Source organism: Triturus cristatus, chromosome 4_1, assembly GCF_964204655.1.
Source record: "Triturus cristatus chromosome 4_1, aTriCri1.1, whole genome shotgun sequence".
NCBI lineage: Eukaryota > Metazoa > Chordata > Amphibia > Caudata > Salamandridae > Triturus > Triturus cristatus.
In genome coordinates this window covers 228,049,243-228,071,847 of record NC_140585.1, presented here as the reverse complement: position 1 = coordinate 228,071,847, position 22,605 = coordinate 228,049,243, and the positions used below count along the sequence as shown (strand labels likewise).

The 22,605-nt window shown below is 50.2% G+C and overlaps 1 protein-coding gene across 3 annotated transcripts in view; it reads left to right on the top strand.

The window, feature by feature from the left end:
- Positions 1–22,605, top strand: part of BRAF (B-Raf proto-oncogene, serine/threonine kinase) — an 803,995-nt gene that overhangs the window by 154,852 nt on the left and 626,538 nt on the right. The window lies entirely within an intron of this gene.

Below are 22,605 nucleotides of genomic sequence, written 5' to 3'. Positions count from 1 at the left end.
TGTATTTAGGTGCAACCCACATTGATAGCTGTTTACGAAAAAATAAATTGACTAAGTGTAAAGGTTTGGTTTTTCACCGTGCACACTGTCCCTTTGTGCAAACATTAACATGGATCCTGCTTCACTCCTTCCTACAGAAGGGTTCTGCACAGTTCCACATATGTACAAACTTATGTTTTGTAAAGTGCCCCAGTATCCCTTGTGTGGCAGGACTATTAAATGCTTATAACAGAGCATTGAGACCCTCACGGGTGAGTAGTGCACTTGACAAAAACCTAATTGATTAATTGATTGATTGATTAATTGAGTATAAGGATTCCCTTGAAAGAGGATTTGGTTTACATAAAAGTAGTCTTCCCTTTTCTGATTTTACATTGTGCAATTCAGCCATCAGATCGCTTTATCTCTCCTGTTTGACATCAATGTGTAATGATTTGACTTTCATTCTTGCACACGAGTTTACAGAGCGGTTGCAGGGAGAAGCCACAAAACGTTTCTCGTTTTGGGCTCAAGAGTCCAAGGAGACCTCTTGCTAAGCAGAGCCTGGCTTACGTTTTCAGTGGCTTACCCACCTCTTGTGAGCAGCGCCCCTACCTTCAGTGAGTGCCATATTAGAAATACTGCATGGCTGTCAGACCTGCATTTACTTGATGAATGGAGGACACCTGGAACCGAAATTAAGTGGGCATATGCACATATAACGGTGCTTGTAGAGACAAGGGTGGTACAAGTCTAATGGGGTTAATGAGTTTGCTCTGATGAGTGAAGAAGGAAGGGTAAGAGAACGTAGCCAGTTGATGAAGGGAGCATGCATTCTGGTTGAACTGGATGGATTACTCAGGGCATTAAACCATTCTTGAATCCAAAGCAATATGGGTCAGTAGCATGGAGCTCTGGCTCCTACATTGTCTGTTTTATTGGATTATGTCATCCAGTTCATTAGGGAGAGATCGTATTTTGATTGTCATGGCAAGTGCATATCTTGCCACCCAGAATGTGTGCCTCCTGTCTATTTTTCAGTGATAAAGTTGAAACACATCGTACCTCTACACACTGTTGGCATGCAGTGAAAAATAAGCTGCAACAGTATGTGTATTTTATTAATGTAGGCACGCTACAGCTGCTATCATTGAGAGGAACTACTTTACTCTATCATCCAACAGTACAGCATAAAAATGTAATCATCTGTGATATGTCGGGGTCAAGCCACAAAATTCGAAGAAAAAAGCCTAAATGGTGCTCACCCATCCAAGTCAGTGCCTCAAAAGGGCTGACCCAAACCCTTTCTGTATTCGTATATTGTATTTGGTGTGTAGTGTATTGTGTGGTGACATGAGGCGTAGCAGCAGATCCCTGAAGCTGTCTGTATTGAGACCTACAAAACAGCCCACATGGCAATTACTGTCTACCTTCACCTGACAAAAAATGCTAAATGTTGAATTATACTAGAATCACCTAATGTTGTGAATCTCTACATAGAACCGTGTAGAGATGAGACTTTTCGCTTTGAGTTTATCCTCTAAAGTCAACTCGAGTTTTAGTCTGAAGGTTATCTACGTTTTGCACACATTCAGGTATTTGTGTAATATAATAGCTGAATAGAGTAACAAGCATTGGGAAAGCCAATAGCCCCCTCCTATACGAGAGTATTGGCTTTGCCAGTGTCTTTAAGCCATGTTATACAGCAGCCTGGCTGTTTAGTATGGCTAAAAGTAAAGTTTGAGGAATCATTTGGCTCTTACATCTTATGCCATTTTTAACAAAGAGTGCAGTTTGAAGATTTGTTGCCAATTAGCACAAAGATGAAACGGGATGTTGTAGCGAGAAATATAGGCTGTGTTTGTTCGAGGTAATAACAGTGTAAAGAAATAACATCGTTTTGCCTTAACTTTCAGCATAGTTAAAAGTGTCGATCTTCTGAAACAATGGTTAGGTGGGAGGTTGTAGAATAATGGCCAGAACTGCCGACTTTGGAGCAGGGGAACCAGGTTAGAGTCATGGCGTTGGCTCAACAGCCTGGGATATTGGGCAAATTACTTACTCTTCCCCATGCCTATAAAAATGAAAGTGTCATTGTGCAATGTAGATGGTGAGCACATAAACTGCTCCAATACCTTTGGATAATGTTCGCACTATGGAAAACTGCAAAGCAAGCAAAAAAAAGAAAAAAGCAGCAGCGACGAGCGAGGTAGTAGGGGGCGGGTCAAGCAGGGAAGCGGGATGGAATGGGAGGACGTGCAATCAACGACAGGCGAGGGCGGAAGGAATCAACAATGAAGGAGAAACAGAAAAAAGTTCCTAAATTGAAGCAGGATCAGCGAAAGGAAACGTATTTAATCTGTGCTTGGTCCATGCTCTAGTGAAGAGGGAAACGCACAAAAAGGAGCTGAAGCACCCATGCATTTACCAATGAGAAATAAGACAATGGGAGTGACAGTCAAACCAGCCAAAGGTAAGGAAGGGGCGGGCTGCAAGCTCCTTTTGTGTATACAATATCTCTCGCAAGCTAGAGCATATTCACTCTGCAGGCAAGACCTAAAAATGATAATAAGCAGTGCTCAACATTACTTAACACTAGTTTCAGCTGTGGTCACCAGCATAGCTAGTCCTCGCTATTCGCTTTGCCAATACTTTTAAAAATGTGCCACCATTAACAAAGCCAATAACTGCGTTTAGTAATCTTGAAAACTTATTTTTTAAAGTTGTGTGGGGGCAAAAGGTCAGAATCTACTCCTGGTACACCACAGATTGGTTATCAACAAGTCAATAGTTACCTTACTGAAGTGCGTAGGGCAAGATAAGGCACAACATCTAAGAATAGGGGTGTTATTTTCTTCACATCATGTGCCCATTCTGATCTGGCAAGACAGTACCTCATGTGTGGACCTTCTGTGCTTTCCACTTGTCCCTCGCTTGGCCTTCCATTCAGGACAGACTTTTTCTCCCAGTTGTGGGGACTGGCTTTGCATCTTAATCTTTGAGACCTCCATTTTCAGGTTTATCGATTGGGCTGCGACAACTGACCTCTTTTCAGGTGCCACCGGAAGTGGTAGACGTCATCTTTTCTGCACGTCACCCCTCTACTAAATCTACTTCTTCCAGCAGATGGGGGAACTTTGTTGCATGGTGTGCAGACAACAGTGTGGATCCCTGCATTCCGAACTATCTCAAGTGCTGCAACGTACTCTTTTCCTTCCTCAGCGGGTGTGCAATTGGTACTGTAGTTGTCTATTTGGCAGCCCTATGCAGTTTTCTCTGTCTGCAAGATCAGCTGTCCCTGCATCATTAGTGTTTTCCCTTTCAGACTGTGCCAACGTCCACTACCCCAACAACAGGCACCTCAGTCCTTTCAGGCCAGGGTAGGGGATCTACAGAAAACGTTCAGGCCAGCAAACACAGAGAACCTCCAAGCTGCTCTAGTTAGTTTGCCCTAAGTGGCATACAACCCCCCGATGGGAGGCTGGGTCAGTCGTTTTCACCACAGATGGCCATTACATCTGACAAGTGGTACTCTCAGGTAGCCCAATCAGGGCTATGCCCTGCTGTCCCTATTCATCTCAGCGCATCTTTCACCGTGTCAGAATGGCTTTCAGGTGACCATGTGTCCATTTTGCTGCAGGAAGTCAGACTCCTTTAGAGAAGGAGCGATAGAGAGGGTTTTTGCCTGGTTGCTACACTTGTTATTTCCTTGTGCTGAAAAAAGGTGAAGGACTTCATCCTATTTTAGATCTTCAACCTCTCAATTTCTTCCTACTGAAGGCCATATTCAGGATGCTCATACTTAACCAGGTTTTATCTGAGGACTAGATGGTGGTGTTGGACCTACAGGATGCCTATTTGCATGTCCCCATCGGCAGGCCCACGAGCATTTTCAGTTTCCGCCTCAGTCCTGAGTCTCAGTGAGGATGGCTCTGAGACTTCTTGGCCCTCTGCCCCGCATCCTGCTAATCGACCATGCCTGGTGGTCCTTATGAGTTCTGTTGTGCAGTTGGAAGGTTCTGTAGGTTCCAGCAACAAGGGAACCTGACATATTCCATCTAGGTTTTGGAGGGCACTGCAAAACATATTCAGTGGTGGCTTCTCAACTTCAGTTAGAACAGTGGCATATCCATCTCCCTACCCCACCCAGAACTGATGATGGTGACAGACACACCACTGTTTTGTTGGGGAGGCCATCTGGAAGAGGTGAAGATGAGGACACTGGCCTCCAGTGGATACCCACTTCTATATCACTTTTCAAGAGTTGCAGGCCATTTGCTTGGTGTTAAACACCTTCCAGCACTCCATCAAAAAGAGGTAGTTCAGGCCCTCCCTGACAACACCACCGCCATGTGGTATTGCATTAGGCAGGGCAGGGTAGAGTCCTGGACTCTGTGCCAGGAGGCCCTACGCCTCTGGACTTGGCTAAATCTCCAGAGCATCTTCCTACTTGTACACCATTTGGCAGGATCTCTAAATGCCTGGACAAACAAACTCAGCCAGAGACACCTAGCAGATCAAGTTTGGCAGATGCACTTGGAGGTGGCGCAGGGTGTTGTCCGGCAGTAGGTAGAACCCAGGCTCGACCTCTTTGCCACTGTAGCGAATGTTCAGTGTGATCACATTTGCACGTTGGAGTTCCCAAAAAGGCTATGTGCTGGAGACTCATTCTGCCTTGAACGGAGGATGTGACTCCTGTATATCTTCCCACCACTACCTCTTTTGACAATGGTTTTGAAAAAGCTCAAGAACGACCGGGCCCAAGTCAACGTCTGCTTGTTGTGTGAGTGAGCTTCAAGCTTTTGCAGTCTAGCTGCTGTACACCACCTTCTTTCAGGACGAATTGGTAAGACAGTCCATCTCTCTTCTGACATTCTTTGACCCTCCTCACCCCTTAAAAGAGGAGTAGAAACTCCATTGTTTAGACACCAAAATAGAGTTGAGATCCTACACCAATGGCACCAAGAACCATAGGGTGAACGATCAGCTAATTGTGGGGTTCTCCAGAGGAAAGAAGTGCACTGCAGTGCAGTTGATGTTTTATGCCTATGGTTTTCAAGTCCTCTCTGCTGATGCTGACCCAAAAGAGCAAGATGTAGCCTTCCTGCCTGCGCAAGCGCTGTTGAGTTCCATAGCTCCATGCTTCACGGCCTTCTCCACTGCATTTTGTCCTTGTGAGGGCCTCTCCTGTTCTGGCCTGACTTGAACCACACTTCTGAGCATGCCGCTGACCTACATTGCTGAGCACACTGCTGCTGAGCCGCAACACATACTATCCCTCTGACACCTTACTCTGGTTCTTGGTGCCAGCGCACTCTAAGCCTCTAAAGATTTGGAGTGGCTCTGCAGACAATGACGGATTGGCAGTGTGATGGAAGATGCCAGGTGAGACGAGCCGGCAGTGTGGGCGGTGTGAAAGAGGGTAGTTGCACACGATCTTTGCTTCAGTGGGGCTCTGCGTCCCAGTTAATCTGCGCACACCGAGGGCATATCTACAATCTCATCAATGTTCACTATAACTCTGCTGCCCCATAGGAATCTTCCCCGGTATAGTTTGCGCCAGGAGGTGACTTCACGTACTAAGAAAGAGGGCTGGAGTGAATCGCGCATTGTGGAGTAGGTTTGAAGTTTGTTGTGCATTGCTCTGGCAGAGACAAGTATGGCTGCAGTGTTAGAGCCATGGGCCTAGGGTAGAGCCAGTGTGGCGTGGAGAAGACCAGGCTAGGGTTCCTGGTGCGGCTTGCACTGCTCTTCCCTGCCTTACCCTCCAGCCCAGCCACTAACTGCCCTCCACAGTTTTCTTTTCCAGTTTGACTAATCCTTCTGCGGCAATTAAAAGCAAAGATCTACCTCATTAATTCTCCTGACTCCTGCAGCCAAACCGTGGCAACTTCGCATTTACTGATCCACTTCCCAGAAGGATGGACTGCTAGGGGCGGCACACCATAATCAATCATCACCATAATCAATGCACAACATAGAACAGGAGAGCGGCGCTTGCTCAAGAAAACGGTATCGCATGCACTCACCCCAGCTTCAAGCCCTAGCCCCAAGTAAGGAGAAGTGCAGAGGACGCGAGGTACCACAGTCTCCCCTCCTTAATCAATGGCACCTGACTAAACGCTATCCTCTAGGCAACGCGCAACACTTTCAAAGATTCCACTATTCAACCCAAGACAAGCTAGCCCCTTGAAGCCAATTGGAAGCTACCCTATAAGCTACCCTACAAGCTAATCTACATGGTTTGCAATCTGTTCAGCCTGAGGCAGGCCCCCTGATGACCAAAAGGAGAACAGAACCCCATTAAAGAGCTCAGTTGTAAAAAGAACCACCAATATTATGCATAACTCAAACACCCCTGGTGCCGCCATAGCCCCAGCCCCAACCTCCATGAGTATATACTTCACCAGAACGTCTACTTTAAATGGAATGCCCCACGGGAACCCTGGACAAACCGCAACAAATGTAATCTATAGCGAATGAACAGGTAAATCTAGTAGCACAACCCCAGGATCAATCCTCTGTATCAAAATCCTCATATAATGGAACAGCCTGAACAGCTGGGGTCAAGTTTCAGCCAAGGCAGGTTGTCCACATAGGCAGCACACTACAGTCAAAGAGAGGGACGAAAAGTTTATCGACACCAGCCACTAAAGTCAATGACTGAGATCTTTGTTAACACTCACCGCAACTTGGCAGATGTTTCCGCTGTGAGTTATTCAATGCACTTTAAAGTGCTACATCATTACTATCAAACCACTGCAATGCAAGGCAGTAAGCACAGTGGGGGTGCAGCTACACCATGAAGTGACAGATGAAGCGATATGGGGGAGGGAAGAATGCACGAACACCTCGCAAGTCACCCCAGAAGAGATACTTGAACTCGCCAACTGCAACAATATCGATACGCCGCCTACTGCTTCACCGCTGGCCTCATTGGGGAAAATGCACCCAAATCTAAAAGTAATTCCAGCCAAACAAAATCAGGAGATACAGCCCCCATGGGCATCCCATCTGAAATCAAAGTAATCGACAAACCACTGTCTAGAAGAGCAAAGTAGCTCCTGAAGAAGTACTCCAAAACCTACAAAGACATGCATCACCTCCTCTCAACAGGACCCCACACTCACTCAACCTTGCCTGACCAGGGTCCCTTAGTACTCAAGGCGGAGCCAGAGCCCATGCCTCACTGGGCCACAAAAACAGTGAAGAAAGTCTTTTCATTTGTTCAGAATAAACTGTCTATTATTAATCACCGCATCAATCAGGAAGCACGAACTCCAACCACTCAAAAGCACAAGACTAAGCACTCCAGCTAGTGCAGAAGCGTCGGTCCCAGCTCGCCCTCCATCAGAGAATAGGCTGCCAAAGGTTGCAACCTCCCCAGAAAACAGGGTGGCAAGCGCAAATGTCGCGCCTCCAATCTTGGTTGGACAACCTGCAACAATACACACACAGATGAGGATACCACCTAATACGGACAACTCTCCACGGAGGAACATCCTTCCCAACGGGCGCACCAGTCTAACCACTCTAACAGAACACTCTTGACCATGGACATTGACCAAGCTGTAACCAGGAAAAAATGCAAACAGTCACTTCGACAACAACATCACAGTATTCACACCAGAATAGACATCACGTGGGAGCATGGACACTCTAGATAGGGCAAACATCCTGCAAGTTTTGCAACACATCCCAGAGCTGGCACATTACATAACAGACAACCTGATACTTTGAAAGAATCAACAATAGTCACCTGGAAAAATAGCACTCTTGCCCTAAAAACACTAGCTGAAATTGCTCAATTGGCTAGCTGGGGGATCCGGGTTCAGGAGCAGGAACAAAATTGGTACCTGCACATGCTGCTAGGACGCTCCAGTACAAAGATAGCAAAACAGCAAGGAGGGTTCACTTTCTCTCCGAAGAGGCCAACATCAGCACGTAGAATCACACATGACTCGCAAGCTTCGCAGCGCATAAGTGACTGGCGCTGGCTAGCAGCCAACCTGGCAGGGATGCACTCAACCCATTCCTAGCACTCAGGGATACAATCGGAGGACAGCTCTCAATAAATCAGCAGCAAAGCCCCTACTATCATAGAATATCATGGAACGTATTTGGGCTCAAGTCTACCATAAACAACACTGAAGCATTGAACTTTATGCAGAGTGGTGACCCGCTATGTCTTCAAGAAACCTGGACACTGTCATCATTAATCATTCCGGGCTTTGTAGAATTCCAGCATCCAGCCAAACAGACCAACCTATTTGGTAGACCATCTGGAGGTCAATCTATCTACGTTAAGTTGGCCGTGCCAGTAATGGAAGTAAAAATCAACCCGAACTACGGATATGATACATTCCATATTACTGCTGGGCTTGAAGCTGAAGGGGCACACTACTCCTATTTTGTTAATAACCGTGTACTTCAACTGTAAAGATAGTCCGAGGCTCTGCTAGATAAGAGAACTTGTAGGGACTCTAGAAGAACTAATTCATGCCTACCTGACTGGTGAGACAATAATAGCTGCCAACTTTAACACCTGCAACGTAGGGGCCAAGTACTTAGCTAAACTCATGGCGAATTCCGTGGTCAACATCTTACACACATTTCTTAAAGCACATTAATTGAAATCGGCACAAGGCTGACTCTAATCCACAATAAGGCCAAAGCCAGACAATAACACATCAACACTGGACTATGTTCATGAGAAACCTCCTTGTGGACCAACTCTTGGAATTCTCAATAGTACATAAGCAGTCCAGTGATCATCCTCCTCTAACCGCCATGATTCCCTTGCAGCCACTTAGCCGCCACATTTTAAACACTCTGGACCTCCCCTAATCTACCTCCCCACAACTGTGGAAGAAATTCACACACTTCTCCAAAGAGTGAAATAGAATAAAATCGACACATCATGCATACAGAATGGAAAAGCAACTGGCTGTCAGAGAACATGAATTGTCCAGATGTGGATCCATTCTCACAATGGCCACCATTAGCAGCAGCCTTGCACCAACTGCTTCAAGGAAGACCAACCAGCAAGCACCCGGTGATCAAGGAAAAGGAGTGCTGCCTCCTTCAAAACTACAGTGCATAGGTAAAAGAGAGCAAAAGAACCGCAAGACAGGCCACCCGCCTCTATAAACCTATTGAGGGGCTATGCCTCAAATGCACACGAGCAAGAAAATTAAACAGCTGGTGAATATGGCAGCACACAACACGAAGACTGGCAATGGCTAAATGTTCTCAAGCTCCTGAAACAAAACAGTTAGGCTGAAATGTGCAGGTATGTCAACGACTTCAGCGGGCACCCCTATGACTCAACGTAGTCCCAGCTGACATATGGATCAAGCAAGTCCAAACACTCTACTTCACGTACTCCTCCAGAGCCAGTGAAGCCACCCCACCAGTGCCACATTACACCACAATGCGAGACCACCCTCATGCTAAGAACAGGATATGACATACAGTAAGCCAGCAACCAACGCGTGGGACCACAACCAGGACCATATGGCAAAACGGGGCTCTGGGTCCGAACGGGCTCCCTGCCCACCTATATAACTAGGATTAAGCATTCGGAGCCTCCCTTCTTACTCCTCTTTATCAGCACTGTAGTGTAAAAGCCACTGTCCCCGATTCTTGGAAGAGTTCAATTCTACAACCTGTACACAAAAAGAGAGATACCAGATCCGACAAACTACAGAATGATTGCACTGCTGGACATTGCTGCCAGGGCGTATGCAAGCTTACTATTAAATGATCTAGACACTTGGGCCAGAGACGAGGGCATTCTGCCCATCTATCAAGTAGGCTTCAGGGAATGGGCTTCTACTATGTAACATCATAGCCTTCGCTTACTTGGTCGAGAAGGCCACCAAGCCGAATATCCACCCCCTCTTTGCATGCTTTGTCGATTACTCCTCATCTTTCGACTGTGTGGATAGGAACATTCTCTGGAAAAAATTACAAAACTTTGGAATCCCCAAAAAGCTCCTGGATGCCATAACAGTACTTTATTCTGAAAACTGGGTCAGAATCGAGCTCCCATGTATTTGTAGAATGCAAATTGAAAAAATAAAGTTTATAAAAAAAAAAAAAAAAGAATCAAGCTCCCCAAAACACAGAAGCTGCTAAAGTGTACACGGACCAAGGCCTTTAACAAAGATGTGTCCTTACACCCATGCTTTTTTAATTGTACACCGCCAACCTAGAAAAATCAGTAAAAACTGCTAATCTGCTTGTACCTACAAACGGATATGAACGGCTGTTTCTGATGACAACATGATCCTAATGGACCACACAAGTGGGAATGCAGGGAGCCCTGGATGGATTAAATGCCTAGAACATCACCTACAAACTAGTGGCAAACTGCAAGAAGATAAAGGATGTCCTATTTGGCCGTTGTCTCAATAAGTACAAGTTCCAGTGGATTAGGAAACTTGAATATAAGGTTGGCTCCCAAATACACCTACTAGGGGTGTATTTTTTTTTGCAATGGCAAGGCCAAGGTGCACATCACACGCACATAAGAAAAGGGCAAGGCAGTAACCTATGCCTTGTGCAAACTTGACTCCACCCTGCACAGCTCTACCACGAGGCAATACGGAAGGTTATTAGAGCAAGACTTCTACCTTTCATTTGTTATGGACAAATAGCGTTCACCTGCGCTTTGATACCATGGAGCGGGCGCAGTGCTGCGCCTACAAGTGGATCTTTCAAATACCCTCATATGTTTGTAACTCCTTAGTACGTCTTGAGTTCAGCTTCAACAAACAATCCATCGAAAACTGGGCAGCCATAGTCCAGTACTACTCCTTTTTAATAGTAAAATTCAACACAGCTTTCGATGGTCTTAATAAAATGACAGACCTCCATAATTTATAATGGCCCTGAGGTAATTCTGAGATGCCCATATGAGATCGCCATGTTAAACGATCTAGTGGAGATTCCAGTGTTTGGTACAAAATATTATTACAGTATCTAGTTTCATTTGATAGGACTCCTTCATAACCAACCATATATTTATCAGGCCGTTTATATGAGAACACAGAAACGGACTGTGTTTTAACCAATTCTTCAACTTGATAATTAAGTAGTTCCATTTGGTACCGGTAGAGGATCACATCTCAGACTACAACTCCCGCAATTCTGAGGGCACATAAATTTCAGGTCAACCTCATCATACGGTTGCGGTGTGGTATTCATTCTTTGGCCCAATGTAAAGTTCTCCTCAAGGAACAAAGATCCAATTTATTATCCTAAAGGATCATGTTTGGTATATCTACCAACGGACGGAAACTGGATTATAAGACCCAGAAGTAATGTCAGTAACCCCACAGGGCTAAAGGCGGAGATCCGCGCATCTCAGAAATCATAATTTTGTGGTGTTGTAATTCATTCTTTGCTCCAACTGAAAGCTCTACACAACGAACAAAGATCTAATTTACTATTCTAAAGGATCTCGTTCAGTATATTTATCAAAGGACATAAACCAGTATATAAGACCCGAAAGTAATTTGAGTAATCCCACAGGGTTAAAGGAGGAGATCTGCACATCTCAGAAATCACCCTGCAGTAACTGGTCTGCAGAGGATGTATGCTTCGACTGAAAGAAACCAACGTGAAGAAGACGAGGTATGTGCTCATTGTAAAAAGATCCGGAAGTCACAGCAGGCTGAGTCTACGACCGTTATAATGGACGGCTGGAGGTCCAACTCATCTTTTATAAGGCTAGCGTAATGGAAGTTTTGAGATAGGGGAACAAGTAGCAGTATGGCAATTTAATGAACAGGATGTCATCTAGTGACCTCAGCTGTTTTTGTTGGTTTACAGGTACTTGGCAACAGACAGAGAGAAGGATTGATATTCTGGGAATGATTCCCCCTTGGTCGTGAGTCTTCGTATTTTTGATCTTTAAATAAATTGGTAATTCGTATTTGGGTGCAGAGGAAATCAATTGGATGTTTTTCTTCGCCTCCTTTGTTTCTTAGGATGCAGTGAAGTAAAGGTGGAATTTGTATTTGAATTACAAATCTTGGAGAAAATAGGTAATATGGTGTGCATATAGTGTGATGAGTGATTCGGATTGTAAGGTATGGATTTGTTTGTTAATATGAGTGTGATTTGTAAATTTTCAGCTCTTTTGTGTTCTGAGTCCTGAGGAGAACCCTAAAAGAAAAACGGAAGGGTTTGAAACGTATTAACTATTTTTTAATCACTAAAGAAGTGTTCTATATATGCAGTACCACTGATGCTCAGTATCAACTGATTTGATTTGTGACTGTGGGAGCCGGCCTCGTGGCGTGGTCCTGTTCCCCCTCGCTAAGCCGCACGAGGTCCCATGAACCTCGGGGCTCCTCCATTTTGGATTGTACGCGACTCTACGTCACCGCCTACGTGACCCCGCTCCACCCGGCCTCGGTCCCAGCGAGGCCCGACATCAGGGCGCCAACCCCTGGCCCGGGGGATACCACGTGAACACCTCCCCACTCCCGGCGGAGGGCAGTATCGATGGGACCCCCAACCGTCCTTCCACACCTAGGTGCGATCGCCCCACAGCTCTCTTGGGCCTGGCGCCTCTCCTGCTGGGCGTCTGGCCGCTCCCGACCCGGCCTCTCCGCCCCCCCCCCCCGGGCGCAAGGGTCTGGACATCAAAGGGCTCCAGACCTATATCTGGGGCGACCCGGCAACAAGACGGCAGTTGTATCCCAGAGTCAAGAGCCCTGCTGATCGGATCGCGGCTGACCCTACGGAGAAAGACTCATCCCGGAACCACGCTCTGAGCCCTGCTGACTACGTCGCGGCTCCACCGTGCTTAAAGACCTTCACGAACCTTTGGGGCCCTGCTGACGCTGTCGCGGCCCGACCTTGTTGAACTTGCCATCAGAGCCCAGCTGACCTCGTCGCGGCTCGACCGAAGCGGACCTACCACCGGAGCCCTGCTGACTGTGTCGTGGCTCGACCCAAGCGGAACTACCACCCGAGCCCTGCAGACACCGTCGCGGCTCTCCACGTCCGAGCTGCTTTGAGACCAGCACCTGCCGCTCCGGTCCAGCATTCCCCGTTCCAGGCTGGTACTAAGACTTTCCCTCTACCCTGTCCCTACAAAGACATTGAGACTCTTTCTGGATCTCTCGATCCCCCTGTAAATATCTTGAATGTGCTACTGTTGATAAAATACCTAGATAAAGCAACTGACACGGAATCCTGTGTGGTGGTGTTACTGGGCCTAGTACGATCTTAGGAGAAAGACCTCCCCTAGGAGGCTTCTCAGCGGCGCTCGGCTAGAACTTTGCGGTAGGAAGATGCCCCGGAGTGGTCCCCCTGACCCCCCCGGTGGTCCTCCCTCCAACATATGGTGGCCAGCGACGGGATCCGAGCCAGACACAATCGTACAGGCGAGTAACGCACCCGCTGCCTAACCAGACGGAAAAAGAAAGAGAACCATGAGCAGCCAAGAAACAACCGTGGCCACAACCTTCCAGCTGGAAAGGCTGGAAGAATACACCCACAAAGAATTGAAACAATTCTGCAAGGACAAAGGGATCCCAACCACAGGATTGGGCACCAAGGAAGAAATGCAGAAAGCCCTGAAAGCCTGGGCAGAATCCGAGACCACTCCACCCCGAGCCGAAGGGACCTCGGCCCGGGACGGAAACATGCCACCGACCATGACCCCGACAGATGGAGGCGAAGCATCCCGGAAGCCGGCCTATCCCCCGAAAAAATGCAAGAACGGGAGAGGGTCCGGACACACGAAATGGACCTCGCACGACTCCGGCTGGACGGTGAACTCCTGCTAGCGGAGAAGAAACTAGCCTTGGAGCAACTACGGCTGCAGGAGGAAATCGAAGAAAAGAAACGGCATCGAGAACTAGAAGAGAAACAGCTAACCCTCGAGCACGAGAGGGGCCTCAAGGAACTCGAACTAAAATCCAAAACGGGGGAGACCAGCACCCCCGGGGCACGGGACGCTCTGCCACCAACCGAACCAAAGGTTCATATCCCCAAGGATGTCGTCAAGGAATACTACAAAAACGACGACATCCAGCAGTGGTTCCGAGCCTACGAGGTAGCCATGACCTCCCATCGGGTACCCCGGAAGGATTGGGGTGCCGGCCTATGGGGGAGGTTCCTCAGCGAGGACCGGGATACCCTGCTGCAACTCCCCGACGCGGTGATGACATCATACGACCACATGAAAGAAGCCCTACTCACACGCTACGGACTATCAGCCGAGATGTACCGGCAGCGCTTCCGGGACTGCAAGAAGCTCCCCGGTACCACATGGGTCGAATACGTGGACTTCTTCAGCCGGGCCTTTGAAGGGTGGATAAAAGGGAGCAAGGTCACCTCGTACAACGAACTGTTCGACCTCATTGTCTGGGAGCACCTCGCCAACAACTGCTTTGTGGAACTAAGGCAACACCTCCTGGACAGTAAGCTGACCGAGCCCCGGAAGCTCGCCGCCGAAGCCGACCGATGGGTCAATACCCCGGTCCCCCGGAACCCCGTGGGGGACTACCAACGGAGTACCACGGGACCTCCTCGCCAGCGGGGCGGAGGAGGGGGGTCCCACCGCAGTCGAGAATTCCCGGCCGGGCCGCCCAGAAGCCCGCCACGAGGCCAAGCCGCCAACCACACGTCCCCGACCATGGTCCGGAGAGGGACCCCCATCGCCAGGCCTGGACCCCGACCAACAGTGACCTGCTTCGGCTGCCAACAGATAGGCCACTATGCGAGCGACCCAGCCTGCCCCGTGAACCTACGGAACGGGACCACTGGGGCCCCTCCCCGACAAATAGCCGCCGCAGCCCTGGGGGAAGGAGAGGAAGAGGAGGAAAGCCGCGAGGACGGGACCCCCGAGTGGGAACCAGCTGCCATGTCCCTCGTATGCCTGGGACCCCGAGAAATGGTGCCCCGAGCTGCCATCCCAAGCAACACCCAGAAGTACCAGCAGTGGATCACCATCAATGGACAACGGGCCGAAGCCCTCCGGGACACTGGGGCCAGTGTGACCGCTGTCCGCTGCCACCTGGTGACCCCCGAACAAATCCTGCCGCATGTCCTATGCCCTGTCCGGACCGCGGACAACACCGAAAGCATGTGCCGGATGGCCAGGGTCCCCTTCGAGTGGGGAGGAGTGTCAGGCACTCTAAAAGTAACTGTCCGCGACGATTCCCCGGTGGACTGCCTCCTGGGGAACGACCTAGAGAGCTCCCCCTGGGCCCAGGTGGAGCGCCGAGAGCATCTGGGGATGCTAGGGCTGCCCGAGTGGGCCTGCGCCACCACCCGGTCCATGACCGCCCAACCAGCCGCTGCCGCGGCCCCCGACGAGCCTACGGGTCAAGAACTGCCACCCTCATCTGGCACGGAGAAACCTGACGATGAGGCCGGACCCCCCGAACTTTCCCCCGACGAGGCCGCCTCCCTCAGCGAGATCCCTGAGCTGGCCCAGTGGCGCCACGACGGGGGCCCCACCCACGAACAATTCCAGCAAGAGCAGAAGGCCTGCCCGTCCCTCGAGGGGGCCCGACAGCAAGCGGCCGCCCAGGCCTCGGGGGACCCCACGGGAACCCACTGGACCTATTGGGACAATGACTTGTTGTATAGCGAGCAGAAAGTCGCCGAACTGGGAACCGGCCGGGTGTTGGTGGTTCCCCTCCGATTCCGAGAGTTCCTCCTGAACCTGGCGCATGACGTGCCCCTCGCCTAACACCTCGGGCGAGACAAAACTTACAGCCGCCTAGTGACCCATTTTTATTGGCCCCGAATGCGGAGAGACGTGGACCACCACTGCCGGTCCTGCCCGACCTGCCAAGCTAGCGGAAAGACTGGGGGTCGAGTCAAGGCCCCCCTCCAACCGTTTCCAGCCGTCCACACCCCGTTCGAACGAGTAGGGATCGACATCGTGGGGCCCCTCGACCCCCGAACCGCCCTGGGACACCGCTTCATCCTGGTACTGGTCGACCACGCCACCCGATACCCCAAGGCCATCCCACTCCGCACTGTGACAGCTCCAGTGGTGGGCCGGGCCCTGATGGGCATCTTCTCCAGGGTGGGGTTCCCCCGAGAAGTGGTGAGCGACAGGGGTACGAACTTTATTTCAAAGTACATGAGATCCCTCTGGCAACAATGTGGGGTCACCTACAAATTCACCACCCCTTACCACCCCCAGGGGAACGGACTGGTCGAACGGTTCAACAGAACCTTGAAAGGGATGATCAAGGGCCTGGAGGAGCCCCTGAGGAGGAGATGGGACGTCCTGCTGCCCTGCCTCCTGTTCGCCTATCGAGAGGTACCACAGAAATCCCTGGGCTTCAGCCCCTTCGAACTATTGTATGGGCACCCCGTCCGAGGGCCCCTCAGCCTGGTCAAGGAGGGCTGGGAGGCGAACGTCCAAGATGCCCCCCCCCGACGTCTACCGGTACCTCCTGACCCTGCGGAACCAGACTCGGAAGTTCCGGGCCCTGGCAGAAGCCAACCTCGAGGCCAGCCAAGAAGACATGAAACGCTGGTATGACGAAAATGCCTCGACCATCGAGTTCGAGCCGGGCCAGCAAGTCTGGGTCATGTCGCCCGTGGACCCCTGCGCCCTGCAGGACAAGTGGACCGGGCCCTTCAAGGTGGTCGAGAGGAAGAGCCCCGTCACCTACCTGGTCGACATGGAGTCCCCGAGGAACCCCCTCCGGGTCCTACACGCCAACCGGCTCAAGCCCCACTTTGCCCGAACTGAACTAAGCCTGCTGCTGGCTACCGACGATGGGGGCGAAAGCGACTCCGAGCCCCTACCCGACCTCCTGGGGTCCTCGGGCCAAGACGGCTCCTTGGAGGGCGTCCACCTCTCCGCCACCCTGACACCCGAACAGCGCCATGACTGCCGAAAGCTGCTGCAACCCTTCGCTGCCCTCTTCTCTCTCACGCCCGGGGTGACCCCCTGGTGCGTCCACGACGTGGACACCGGGGACAGCCCCCCTGTGCGACACAGCGCCTACCGAGTACCCGACCGAGTCCGAGCCTGCATACAGACCGAGGTCTCCAAAATGCTCACCCTCAGAGTCATCGAGCCATCCGACAGCCCGTGGGCCAGCCCTGTGGTCTTGGTGCCGAAGGCCGCCGCCCCGGCACCCCCCCCGGAACTCAGATTTTGTGTAGACTACCGGGGCCTGAACGCAGTCACCAAGACCGATGCCCACCCCCTGCCACGGGCCGACGAGCTGATCGATCGCTTAGAGGCCGCCCGCTACCTAAGCACCTTTGATCTCACCGCTGGGTACTGGCAGATCAAGCTCACCCCCGGTGCCCAGGAACGATCCGCTTTTTCCACCCCCGATGGGCACTACCACTTTCGGGTGATGCCCTTCGGTATGAAGAACGCCCCGGCAACCTTCCAGAGGCTGGTGAACAAGGTCCTGGCCGGGCTAGAAGCTTTCAGCGCGGCCTACCTCAACGACATTGCCGTCTTCAGCAACCACTGGGCCGCGCACCTAGGACACCTCCGAGAAGTCCTGGCCGCTCTCCAAAGGGCCGGGCTCACGATTAAGGCCAGCAAGTGCCAGATCGGTCAAGGATCTGTGACCTATCTGGGCCACCAGGTGGGGAGTGGCCAGGTGGCGCCCCTCCAGTTAAAGGTCGATGCCATCCAGGCGTGGGAGCCCCCCGCAACCCAAACCGCTGTCCGGGCCTTCTTAGGCCTCACCGGCTACTACCGGCGGTTTATTAAGGATTATGGCAGTATTATGGGGCCCCTCACAGAGCTCACTTCCAAGAAACAGCCCAAGGCGGTGCACTGGACGCCCCGCTGTCAGACCGCCTTTGAAGCCCTCAAGGCGGCTATGTGTGCTGCCCCTGTGCTACAGGCCCCTGACTACAGTAAGGAATTTGTGGTCCAGACCGATGCCTCGGAGTACGGGGTCGGGGCGGTCCTCTCCCAGATGGACACCGAGGGCCACGACCGACCGGTGGCCTTCATCAGCCGCCGACTGCTGCCACGAGAACAGAGGTGGAGCACCATCGAGCGGGAAGCCTTCGCCGTGGTATGGGCTCTCAAGAAGCTCCGGCCCTACCTTTTCGGCACCCACTTCAGAGTCCAAACTGACCACCGGCCCTTGCGGTGGCTAATGCAAATGCGGGGGAGAACCCCAAGTTGTTGCGATGGTCCATCTCGCTGCAAGGGATGGACTTCACCGTGGAACACCGGCCCGGCAACGACCACGCCAATGCCGACAGCCTGTCCAGATTCTTCCGCCTCGGCGAGGAGAACCCCCAAGGAGATGGGTGACTCTCCCTGCCTTCAGCTGGGGGGGACGCGTGTGGGAGCCGGCCTCGTGGCGTGGTCCTGTTCCCTCGCTAAGCCGCACGAGGTCCCATGCACCTCGGGGCTCCTCCATTTTGGATTGTACGTGACTCTACGTCACCGCCTACGTGACCCCGCTCCACCCGGCCTCGGTCCCAGCGAGGCCCGACATCAGGGCGCCAACCCCTGGCCCGGGGGATACCACGTGAACACCTCCCCACTCTTGGCGGAGGGCAGTATCGATGGGACCCCCAACCGTCCTTCCACACCTAGGTGCGATCGCCCCACAGCTCTCTTGGGCCTGGCGCCTCTCCTGCTGGGCGTCTGGCCGCTCCCGACCCGGCCTCTCCGCCCCCCCGGGCGCAAGGGTCCGGACATCAAAGGGCTCCAGACCTATATCTGGGGCGACCCGGCAACAAGACGGCAGTTGTATCCCGGAGTCAAGAGCCCTGCTGATCGGATCGCGGCTGACCCTACGGAGAAAGACTCATCCCGGAACCACGCTCTGAGCCCTGCTGACTACGTCGCGGCTCCACCGTGCTTAAAGACCTTCACGAATCTTTGGGGCCCTGCTGACGCTGTCGTGGCCCAACCTTGTTGTACTTGCCATCAGAGCCCAGCTGACCTCGTCGCGGCTCGACCGAAGCGGACCTACCACCGGAGCCCTCCTGACTGTGTCGCGGCTCGACCCAAGCGGAACTACCACCCGAGCCCTGCAGACACCGTCGCGGCTCTCCACGTCCGAGCTGCTTTGAGACCAGCAACTGCCGCTCCGGTCCCCGGAGCCTCCTTCGGCCTAACGCAAGGTCTGGCGCAGAGCATTCCCCGTACCAGGCTGGTACTAAGACTTTCCCGCTACCCTGTCCCTACAAAGACATTGAGACTCTTTCTGGATCTCTCGATCCCCCTGTAAATATCTTGAATGTGCTACTGTTGATAAAATACCTAGATAAAGCAACTGACACGGAGTCCTGTGTGGTGGTGTTACTGGGCCTAGTACGATCTTAGGAGAAAGACCTCCCCTAGGAGGCTTCTCAGCGGCGCTCGGCTAGAACTTTGCGGTAGGAAGGTGCCCCGGAGTGGTCCCCCTGACCCCCCCGGTGGTCCTCCCTCCAACAGTGACTGTTTTCTGTGAGCTCAATAGGACCACTGTTTGTTTGTGCCTTGAAAATAATAATTAAATTACTGCGCTATAACTCCAGCGTCCAGTGGATTTTTTTGTTTCAAAATAAGGTTTCATTATAACAGAACCTGAGCAAAAAAAATGGTTTTGTAAAATTTGTTCGTAATGTGATATTTGTTTTATGTATTGTCTATGTGATTTGTTCATTGTTGCAAATATTCTATTTGTAATTGTCCATGTGTATTGAAAACTGTGATTTGTTTCAAATAGATGAATAACTTATTCCCCCCCAAAAAGTTTTGGTAAAACCAAAAATTCCAATATGAATTAATACATATATGATCATGACAATTGAGGTGTGTGATCATGGTGCATAAATAAAAGGAATAATTGATATTAGTACTGGCATTTGTGTTGTAGTTTGAGCTTAACTAAATCTGGTCCAAGACAACTGGGAGAATGTCGCAAAGCACTGTATGGCTTTAAAAACTGCACTAAAAAACAAGTGAGGCTTTAACCAGGAAGGAAGATCTCGGTTCTGCCAAAGCGTCTAACTGAAACATCCAGGTCATGCTGAACTCACACAGAGCATAGAAATGCCAGCTATAATGTGCGCTAAGAAAGCCAATTCTCAAGCAGATCCTATTCACAATACTCATGGTTTTCCCAATCAAAGACGTAAAAGGCTGCTAGAAATCACTAGCAAATACAGGGGCTTGCAGACTGTCACTCACAAGAGGAATGCTTGGCTCATTTGATCTGCATTTGCCCGGTCCTCTTAAATGCACACTGCATTTTAATAAAGCCTATTTTTCTAAAATATGGTGTATGCACATGCAGCGATGCGAAAGATTTCGTCTTCAACCAGGAAACCCCCACAGAGATGGCAAGATTTTCAAAACAACTGCTAAAATCAATCAGTCATTCATAAAGCTTATTGGCACTTTGAACACATATTCTGAACCCAAGTGTATTAAGAAAACCTGACATTCCAAGAGACAAACCGCACTCTGCACTTTAACGTGCGCAAACCCGAAGGGCCCAGTAATATCAACCTAGAACCCTGTCATGCAACTGCATGTGAACCAAGGACTATTCTTTATAATCAGCACATCGCACCTAAGGGGCCCTCCACTAGGTTGCCTGTCCATAACACCTTAAAGCACAGTCCATGTACTTACAGCTGGCACTTTGCACTTTTGATTCTGTCACCTCCTGGGTGCCTGAAATTATCACAAGCACTGGCCCCACCCTAATGACTCCTTTTGACATTTCTGACCTCGCGTGATGTTCTTGACAGACCAGCATTTTAGCACCACTGTTCTCTCTGCCAGCAGCCTGACAACTTAAAAGCATAGACTGATTTATCATAAGCACTCCCCACTTTAGAGACTTTGTACTTACTACTGGCGATCAGCAGGATATGATCTTACTGTATTTAATGGGTGATGAATTTGGTTTTATCAGTATTTCACATGTTGCAACATTTTGTAACAATTTTACCTAATTGAAACAAATATATAATTACTTACAGTGCACAAAAAGACTCTATCAAGGTGAGTAGCCCCCTGAGTTAAGATCTGCTCCACGCTGGCTAAGAAGCACCTTCCATAAGGATGGCACGTCCATTCCACCAGCACCAATTCTGATACCACGTTGGCATGCAGAGTGCTCAGTCTGGATATTTGTTAGGCAGCAATGTCGGCATCAGTGCACACTTTCACAAAGCACTACTGCCTTGATAGCTAGGTCTGATGGCAAGGGCTTTTTGGTCTTATGGTTCCACAAGGCTTTTTGGTCTGAGTAATTCCACAGACCCACTACCCTGTGAAGATACTACTCGGGTATCCTTTCTAAACGTGAGGACTCTGTGGTCGGAATCATCCATCAGAAGAACAAGTTACTTACATTTGGTAATGCTCTTTCTGGTGGATATTCTATCTAACTGCATATTCTTCACCACACACCTCCCCGTTCTGTGGAATGGACTCTCTTCCATCTTAAGAGGTCCCAAATTTGTGAACTGTACACCGGCACAAATAATTGTCCGTTTAAAATGCTGCTTGCAAGGGTGTGAACAGTAGCAAGAAAGAAACTGGCATGAGCACGGTTGAGTGGCGCTAATATGCTGCTCCAATCTTTACTTTCAGAGTGGAGCTGAAGCGGTTTCACACAACGTCACTTACCAACACGCAGGGGCTATGCTGAAAATGTTTTGGATCCAGTCTGGCACCTAGGGATATATTAAAGGTGAGGAATCTTTAGTTAGATAGAATATCCACCAGAAAGAGCATTAATGAAGCTACGTAACTTGTTCTTCTAGGCTATCTTCCACAGAGCAGGTTCCTCAGTTGGTCTGGACATGTTCCAAGTTTTCTGAGTCATCATCCACTCCACAGCAAATCAAGGCCTTAAAGGAGGCCATGCTGCAAAAGCTGGAGAGGCACCCATTCAGGCATAGAAATGACATGTAGTGGCAAAAACTGTAAGAACGCCTTGGCCTGCTGGTGGATGGCAATCCTATTGATTTCAGGTGCGGTGATAACGCCCGTGTCGGATCCCAATCCAATGTTTGATTGAGTCCGACCAATGTCATGCTATGAGATTACAAAAACACAACCTGTTGTCATGCATCCAGGATCTAAAGCTGTGCCTCTACCGCATCACAAATCTCAGCCAGCAGAGGTACCGTTATGTTTTTGTTTCAGGCTCTAATCCTTCGCTGGAGGAGGGTGCACCCCAGGATATTGATGATGATGATGATAAGGCTGAGTGAGTAGGATGGCTTGCTCCCTCCTCATTACATTGATGATGCTTATATATTGGATTACAAAAGTAGGTTTGATACCTCCCCTGATACAGAGCTTGACCTGCCGCATGGGCCAACCGTGAAAGAAATTGTCAGTCTACAAAGGACAACACTGGCAATGACTGCCCTGCCAAGACAGTTCAGGGATCCATTCTGTTATAATAATACTTGCCTGCGTCCCCCATGTCATGTAGCATCTGAGTCAAGGATGACCTAAGATCCTCCAGGACTTATTTTTTGTCATTTGCAAAGCAGGGCCATGCAGTGGGCACTGCAAATGTTTATTTGTCTGCCCTCTGCCTTTCTGCATTTGCAAGACACACCTTCCTTGCTTGAATTATCAGTTGTGATTGAGATTTATTAAAGGTTTGACACATGTTCCCGCCCAAGCTT